General features: G+C 33.7%; 1 pseudogene across 1 annotated transcript; it reads right to left on the reverse strand.

The window, feature by feature from the left end:
- Positions 1-267: 267 nt before the first annotated feature.
- Positions 268-3638, reverse strand: LOC117720452 (nascent polypeptide-associated complex subunit alpha-like; annotated as a pseudogene). Its single transcript, XR_013103942.1, has 2 exons — positions 3240-3638; positions 268-1051 (listed from the first exon to the last, which is right to left on the reverse strand). The product of XR_013103942.1 is annotated as a nascent polypeptide-associated complex subunit alpha-like (transcript).
- Positions 3639-8340: the final 4702 nt, after the last annotated feature.

Consider the following 8340-nt stretch of genomic DNA (forward strand, 5'->3'; position numbering starts at 1 on the left):
TTTTCATAAGAAGTATTGTGAATGAACACTGAAAACTCCAAGCTAATCCTCACTTTGAAGTATTGTTTCATTTTAGTACTTGAACATTGCCTTAATTCGAACATTAGCTATTATTCTGAATTTGAAGTCCAAGTAAGGGTGAGAGTACTGGTGTTGACTAAAAGTTAGAATAACCATTACTGACTATCCCATGAATTAAAATTGGAATTGAAGAACCTAGGTAGCCTGTGTTAAATTTTCTTTTTCATCCAAAAAAAAGCCACAATTTTATTGGTGATAGAAACAGTACAAATTTTAAACCAAGCTGTAGTTCCATTTTTCAAACACCAAAAAAGGGGGGAAAGAGGAGGAGGAGGTGTCCTTGCTGTAAATAGTTACATTGTTAATTCTATAATAACATTTACAATGTAGTTACTGTTGTTTTTCAAGGCTGCGACAGCTTTTGCTCTTGATACATTTGCTTGTGACATGACCAATTCTATGTCCTTAACTTCCACACTTCATCAACCTCCTCTTCTTCACTCTCCTCTTGAACAGTTGGAGTCTGAGTGTTTTCTTGAATGTTTGAAACAGCTTCACCTTGAACTTTGAATTTCTCAGCAGCTGCTAACTGTGCTTGCTGAGACAAATCTTCAATGTTGGCTTCCCCAAACACTATGTAGGTATCTGAAGCTGGGCTCTTGTAGACATCTGGCTTTGTGATGTCAAAGAGGATATTTTTAGATTTCCAGATAGTGACCCCTATAACCTGTCGAAGACCCGGTTTGGACATAGCCTTCCTCGCCTTCTCCGACTCTGCTTGGCTTTACTAACAGGCTCGTCATCGATCTCAACCGTGGCTGCCAGCTGGGCTTGTTGTGTGGCTGTCTGTGTGAAATCTTGTTCTTTGAGCCCTGGCACGGATTCTTCACTGTCAGACTCTGTTCCCGACCCTGTCTCAGCCTGAGGCTGTGGCAACTCCTGTTCTGTAGCAGGGATGGTTTCTGTGGCTTCACCAGGTATTTTGTGTGGAGCATACGAAACCAAGATGGCAGCAGAAAGAGAGCGAGCCCTGTGTTAAAATTAAAATCAGTAAAGTGTGTTGCTCAAACCTAAACATATTAAGGTTTACAGAAGAACAGTGTATCATTTAGAAAGAGTTGCTTTTGGACTGAATTATTCCATAGATAAGCACACAAATCTCATTATGGCATCTGACTATTCTATCTTGCAATTGAAATACACAGAAATGTCAGTGCCATTGCATTCTTTGATTTCTGTCAAGAAGAATATGCTTTTCTGAAACCTCAGTCACTGGAAACAAATGCTGACAAAACTGAGAATTGAACAGATGTTACAAAGACCAGAAACGTCGCTCATAGTAATCAGAGGGCGGGGTCCTCTGTGGTTTCAAGCGTTTTCCACAACAAAGCACAGCTGAAATATATTGAAAAAGGCAAAGAGACAGCATCTGTGTCAAATGTTCGTTAGCAATAATTCACAGGTGTATTGTAAATTCAGGACTAAACAATCTGGTAAGATGGACTGAGAACTAGACAGCCCTCCAAGAAAGATTAAAATCAAATTTACTGATTTTCTGTAGTTAAGCACAGTAAATTTTACTGCCATAGGCTCTACTTGTCTATCCAATTACACATATCTAATCAATTATAAACAATACATATAAGGTCTACTCTACGACTGTCAATTAAAAAAAATGATGAACAGTGCAAAGTTTCTGGTGACCTTGTGCAAGTTGATACATTTTGCTGATTCTGTCTCATTTGTAATAACAAATTGATAAGCGTCAGCACACAGAGCAGTTTTCCTATGATTTTAGATCATTGGCATGGATATATACATGTGCACGTGTCATTTTTACAACTATACATATTATAATTATATAACTTTGAATTTCATGCTGTAGTAATCTTCAATGAACATTGTATGCTGATACATTTATCTAAGTAGAAAATGCTGTAGCTCTTTTCAGGTATTTAATTCTGACAACATGATTTTGCTATGATGATGCTTTGATATTTGTGGAAAGTAAGCAAGTAAAAGCCAGTTTTAACACCCTGCTTTTTAAAGGCACACACAGACATATGAACATATGGAAATGACTACATTGTATGTTTCTGCTGTTAAAAGAAGACCTTACTAGGTAATGTTCTAGTCTCCTGCCATGGTCCTTTTGTTTTTTCTTAATACCAAGGACAAATGTCCAACATAATCATACAAACTGAAGGTTTTAGAGCATATAATGTTGGAAATTACAAATATCATCAAGCTATAAAATTATGAAGATTTAACTACATAGAACTTCCCTTGACTTTAATTTTATAGAAACATTTTTTATGTCTAGTATGAGAGATAAATCTCATGCTTAATATTTAAATAACACTACTTATGATAAATTAATGCTTTACACCAAGGATCTCTTCAGTTCATCTTAACCAGAGCCTTTAATTGTCATATTACACTTAAAAAAAAAAAAAAAAAACCCTTATAAAAGAACATGTAGGGCTGGCAATATGGCTAAGCAAAGAAAGATGTTTTAAAACAAACCTAGTGACCTGAGACTGATCTCTATGTTAACCACATAGGTAGAATGCCCACACAAAAATGTCTTCTGACATCCACACATGCATTGTGGAATGTGTATGCTTACAATACACATCACAAATCTCTGCATCTCTCTCTCTCTCTCTCTCTCTCTCTCTCTCTCTCTCTCTCTCACACACACACACACACACACACACAAGATTATATATATATATATGTGTATGTGTGTATATATATATACATATATATATATATATATATATATATATATATATACATAATTTGCCCAAATATAACCTAGAAACTTACATCAACATGAACATTTTAATCTGGTGAGTAAATCCTGTACTTATTTACTTATTGCTCAATTTTCCTAAACAGGAGAGAAAACTAGTCATTATTTTATATAAACCCTTCTGAGATGGACTGAAGCCTTCATAACGCTTTCTATAGGACCAACACTATGCTCAAGATTATAGCCAGATAAAGACATCACCAAAATGAAATGATGAGTCACATTCCTATAAATATGGATGACAAATATTAGTAAATCAAATCTACAAAAATATAAGAAAAATTATCCACTCTGACCAGGCTAGACTAGTCCCCAGTAGTAAGAGGCCTAGTAAAGAAAGTAAAGTCTTATCACACAGTAGGTTATACAAAAGATAGAAACTACAAAAGCATGTACTCACCTAATCCAGTTCTGAAGTAACAGAGATGTCCTTTGCTGATACCAAAACATGACAAACTCTTCTCTCTTTTCTACGTTAGAAGAGTTTCTGAAAAGTTGGAGTTATTTTATTATAATTAACAAGAGCAGCTGTGGTCTAACACTTTGTTTATTATCATGGTTTTGCTTTTTAGTGCAATGTTGATTCTATGCATCAAGTTCTCAATCCACAGAAACAGAAATTCATTCTCTAATATGTCTCTATAAGGAAACTTTAAGCTGTAGAACTTATACAGATTCCTAAAACCACTGTTTTAATATCAACAAGATTTCGTCTCAAGAATTACCCTAAATAGGTGAATGGGTCTCATTATGTTTGCTAGGATTTTTTTCTTAGATTGCAGCATTCATCCTAACCCAGTTCTTTTCTCCCCACAAGTTACTCATTTTACCTCTTCCCTTCACAGTTTAGAATAGATATTTAACTTAAAATATGATCTTTATTTTCTTCCAACTTGCAACCCATTGCATCACGCTGTTTGACATATTTGCAATGTTTGACCTAAAAGAGGGATTGACATTTAATAACTCACCTATTTGTGAGGCAATTTAGAGTTAAGAACAGCTTGAGCTGTAAGTACATTTAATGAGGCTCAAATGTTCTTTCTTCAGAGTGCTGTCAAACTTACCAACCCATTCCTACCTTATATTATTCAGCTATTCCTAATTTCTGTTACTGCAGACTACAAACACACATCTGAGGATTTGGAGCTACAAGACTCTGATGAGAGAGAACATACAATGTTTGTCTTTCTAGATTTGTGTTACTTAACTTTTCTAGTTTCAGGTATTTGTCTAAAAACTTCACAAATTCTTTTACTTTTCACAGCTGACTAGTATTTCATACTGTATACACACAGTGTTTTATTCATTCATAAATTGAAGGGCATTTAGATTATTTTTAATTCCTATATACTGTGAGTAGGGTGGCAATGAACACACAGATACATTAACATTACATAGTATTAAGATACTGTATTTAGAAATAGATATAGTTTGTGTGTGTGTGTGTGTGTGTGTGTGTATTTGTATGTGTGTGTCAAGGATTAATGAAAAAAGAGGACAGCAACCAGAAGTATATGGGAGCATTTGGAGGAAGAACCAGGTAAGAATAAATGATATAATTATATTATAATCTCAAAAAGTAAAATAAAAATTTAAATAGCTAACAATATATACATTAAGATATTTAAATTATAGATTTTATTATTTAAAATCACCTTTAAATTAAAATATATTTTGATTTTATTCTTCTGCCTCCCTGGTGCTTCCAGATTCCCTCTCCCTTCATAGCCACACAACTTTAAGTTGTTTCTCAAAAAAGAAAAAAAAAAAAAAAAAACAAATAAAATCTCAATACACCAACAACCTCACCCCAAAAATGAAGAAAACAACACTAAAAAACCCAACAGCTGTACTGAATACACACACACACACACACACACACACACACACACACACACACATACATTCTCCTGAGGTACACTGAGGTACATTATATGTAGGTTATGTTTTTTCCCTGAACAAGTGGCCTGTTCTGAAGTGGTTGATATACCTAGTGTCACTCTATTAGAAATAAACTGATTTAGTCTCTCCCATCAGTTCTCTAAGGGACAGTTCTCTTGTTAGCATTTACCCTAGTGACCAAGTTTGCATTCATTCATTCATTTAAAACCAAAACAAAATAAAACATAAAATGAAACAAAACAAACAGACAAGACAAACAGAAATTTCTTTATTTTGAAACTCAATGGAAGGCACAAGAATCAGAGATTCCCCATTTATGAACTCAGGAATCTCATAGAATTGACTAAACTGGATTTTGTAACATTTACCCAGTACCTGGTCCAAGTACCAAGCATTTCACTTTATATGAATTCATGTAGCTTTGTTTATGTTGACTTGGAAGGCTTTAGGGTTGTTGTTGTTTGGTTGGTTTGGTTTGGTTTCGTGTTGCCATTTGCTCTTGGAGTCTTTTTGCCTTCTCTTCCATGGCATTCCCTGAGCTCTGACAGGGGGATTTAATGGAGACATTCCACTTTGTCCTGAGTGCTCCAAACTTTCCCACTTTCTACATGATGTGTGGCTGCTGGTCTCCATATTTTTTCACATCAAATGCAGGAGGAAGCTTCTCTGATGATAGTTTGACAAGGCACTGATCTATGACTATAGCAGAATATCATTAGGAATTATTTTATCACTACATTTTTCCTTTTTAAAACCAAATTTCTTTCTTTCTTTCTTTCTTTCTTTCTTTCTTTCTTTCTTTCTTTCTTTCTTCCTTTCTTTCTTTCTTTCTTTCTCTCTTTGTTTTTTTCTTTCTTTCTTTTCAATAGGTCTCTGGTCTATTTAGTTTCAAGTTCTTGGTTACCCAAGCAGTGTTTTGTATGGAATCTATCTTGTGGAGTGGACATTAAGTCAAATCAGTTATTGGTTGAGGTATTCTCAAAGCTTTGTGTTACCACTGTCCTAGTATATTTTACAGGTAGGACAGCATTATAGATAAAGATTTAGTGGCTATCTTGGTTCTTACATTTCCATTTTGAGACTGTGAGTATGTTTCTGTACCAAAGACTCTGGAATGTAGGGGTGAAGGTTCTATGTAGGCACCTGTTTGATATCTCCATGTGCAATGAGTTGTGTAGGTGTTTTCTTCAGCAGTATGGAATTACTGAGAGTGTGTGGATATAAACCTATAGACTTAAATTGGTAAAATTACATGGGCCAGTTCTTGAAATAAATATAACCCTCGATAAATATTAACATTAAAGCACGAAAAAAATTGTTTGTTGAATTACTTACAAATAAACAATTATTTGGTACTGACTCTTGCTTCAGACAAAGGGTTTCTGACAAAAGGGATGATGGGTCCTTAAATGTTGTAAATCTGGATCATAGTTCTCTCAGTTCAAAACTGAGGAGGTTTCCTATATTTTAAGGAGAATAGGTCGAAGCACATTATTTTATCATTGATATATGCTACATTTGATCAGGTTAATTTGACTGTGTTTAGACATTACATGTCAAGAATGACTGTCACATAATTCCAAACGAGCAGGATAAAGACCAGGTTAACATTTTATTTTTTATTTATATAACAAAAACAAGAGCATAAATATCAATAATACTCTTTTTCTTTCAGTTTTTCACCAGTTGAAATAACTTCAAGTTTTACTTGGTTTAAGAGGATTAGGATAAATTTGTTTTACTAACCAATCACCACTGTTACAAGATTACGATAAAAGAGAAAACAATTGCTGCTCATTCAAGCCATAAGCTAATTGTGCAAGCCTGAAATTTCTCTTTACCTTTATATATTTATTACACTATATGTGTGTATATACGTACATAGTGTAATATATATATAATATATATAATATATATATTAACAAACAGTTTTTTTGTACATAATTCAGGTCATTTTTCAGAATTACAAGTTCTGTGATATAAAGAAAACCATACAATGGTAGGACCCCACATACTACTCTCAAATCAATCTACTAGGCATGCTTCAGTGTCTCTTTAACTCACATGCAATGGCTTCAACAAATCATATCCAAATCCTGTAGTAATGGTATAGGAATTTCTTTGTTAATTTCCATGTTAATGATGTGCCAATATGTAAGCCTAACCTAAAAGAAAAGAGTTTATTCAAAGTCATCCTGAGTTGAAGATACAACTACGCTGGAATAGTTTTTGCCTAACACACATAAAGCCTTGGGTTTGATTCCCAGTACTGTATAAGCCAGTATAGTAGGAAAAGTCTGAAATATCAGTACTGGGAAGGATACAGACAAAGATTCTGATGTTCAAGGCCACATGTGGCCCTTCCCAAATAAATAAATAAATAAATAAATGAAATAAACATTAAGAACATACTCGACTGAGTGTTATTAAAGTTACTGAGGTTATTAAAAATTATATTTCAAAAGGGACTGTGAGCTCTACCCAATGATATGCATCTGTAATTTCAATAGTCTAAAGGCAGAGAAAGGGGGTTGGAGAGCTTTGAAGTGCACTTCATCATGTAAATATGAAGAAAAAGCATTTATATAGTTATGTGTGTTTGAAGCGTTAGCATCTATTTTAAAAACACATTTGGAAGACCATTTTTGTAGGCAATTCAAAAGAAATTTCCCTCCATTCTGATTTTTTTTTACTAATTTAAACAATCTTGATAAGAATTCATATTAATTATTTGGTGACAGCAATTACTATTAATTGCAAAACTGGCAAAGGTAGAGAACTTGCTTATGCCACAGTCTGGCACCCACAGGAAATAGATAGACATTAAATTAAACCTTTAATTATTGATCCTAGACATTTAATTAGACTCACCTTTAAATTTTTTTATGTAAAAATGTATCCATTTTCCTCCTATGATTAATTTACAGAGTCATAAATCAGACGCTAGACCCAAAACTTAGCTATGAGGGGTGGTTCAATCGCATTTATATTTTAAAGCAAGATATCCAGAGACAAAGATGCAATAATTGTGTAATTTCATGGAAATTTACAGGGGAAAGTGCCAATTTCATGGTGACATCTAGGGAAATGTGATGATTTCATGCAGATTCAATCCTCTGCCTCTAAAGCATCCACAAACACAACTTCCACAAGTATAAAAACTACTTCTATGAAACGGTCAGTATTATAATAACAAAAATGAATGGGCAGATATAGTAGAGAATTATGAAAGTTAGAATAGTAGATTCTATTTATACTATGAGACTAATTGCTCTGTCTTCTGAAGCTGATTTCAAACTTGTATAAATTAATTTAAAATAAAAACAATTCTCTATTGACATATAAATGACTTCCCTTTGACACAAATACTAACCCATTTTTCATAGAAAACACATACTGTCACCTAACACTCAGCTTCCAATTTTTAGTATTTATTATTAATAAAATTATCTTTTAAAAATATCTTAATTTACATGATGTCCTACTGGTGACTCCTTGGCCTGCGAATAGGCAACATTGTACATGACCTTCATTAAGACATAATATATACATCAGCCAGGCTGTTAATTGCAGCTTTATCTCACAAGTAGGTAAGA

This window comes from Arvicanthis niloticus, chromosome 15 (genome assembly GCF_011762505.2).
Source record: "Arvicanthis niloticus isolate mArvNil1 chromosome 15, mArvNil1.pat.X, whole genome shotgun sequence".
NCBI classification, from domain to species: Eukaryota; Metazoa; Chordata; class Mammalia; order Rodentia; family Muridae; genus Arvicanthis; species Arvicanthis niloticus.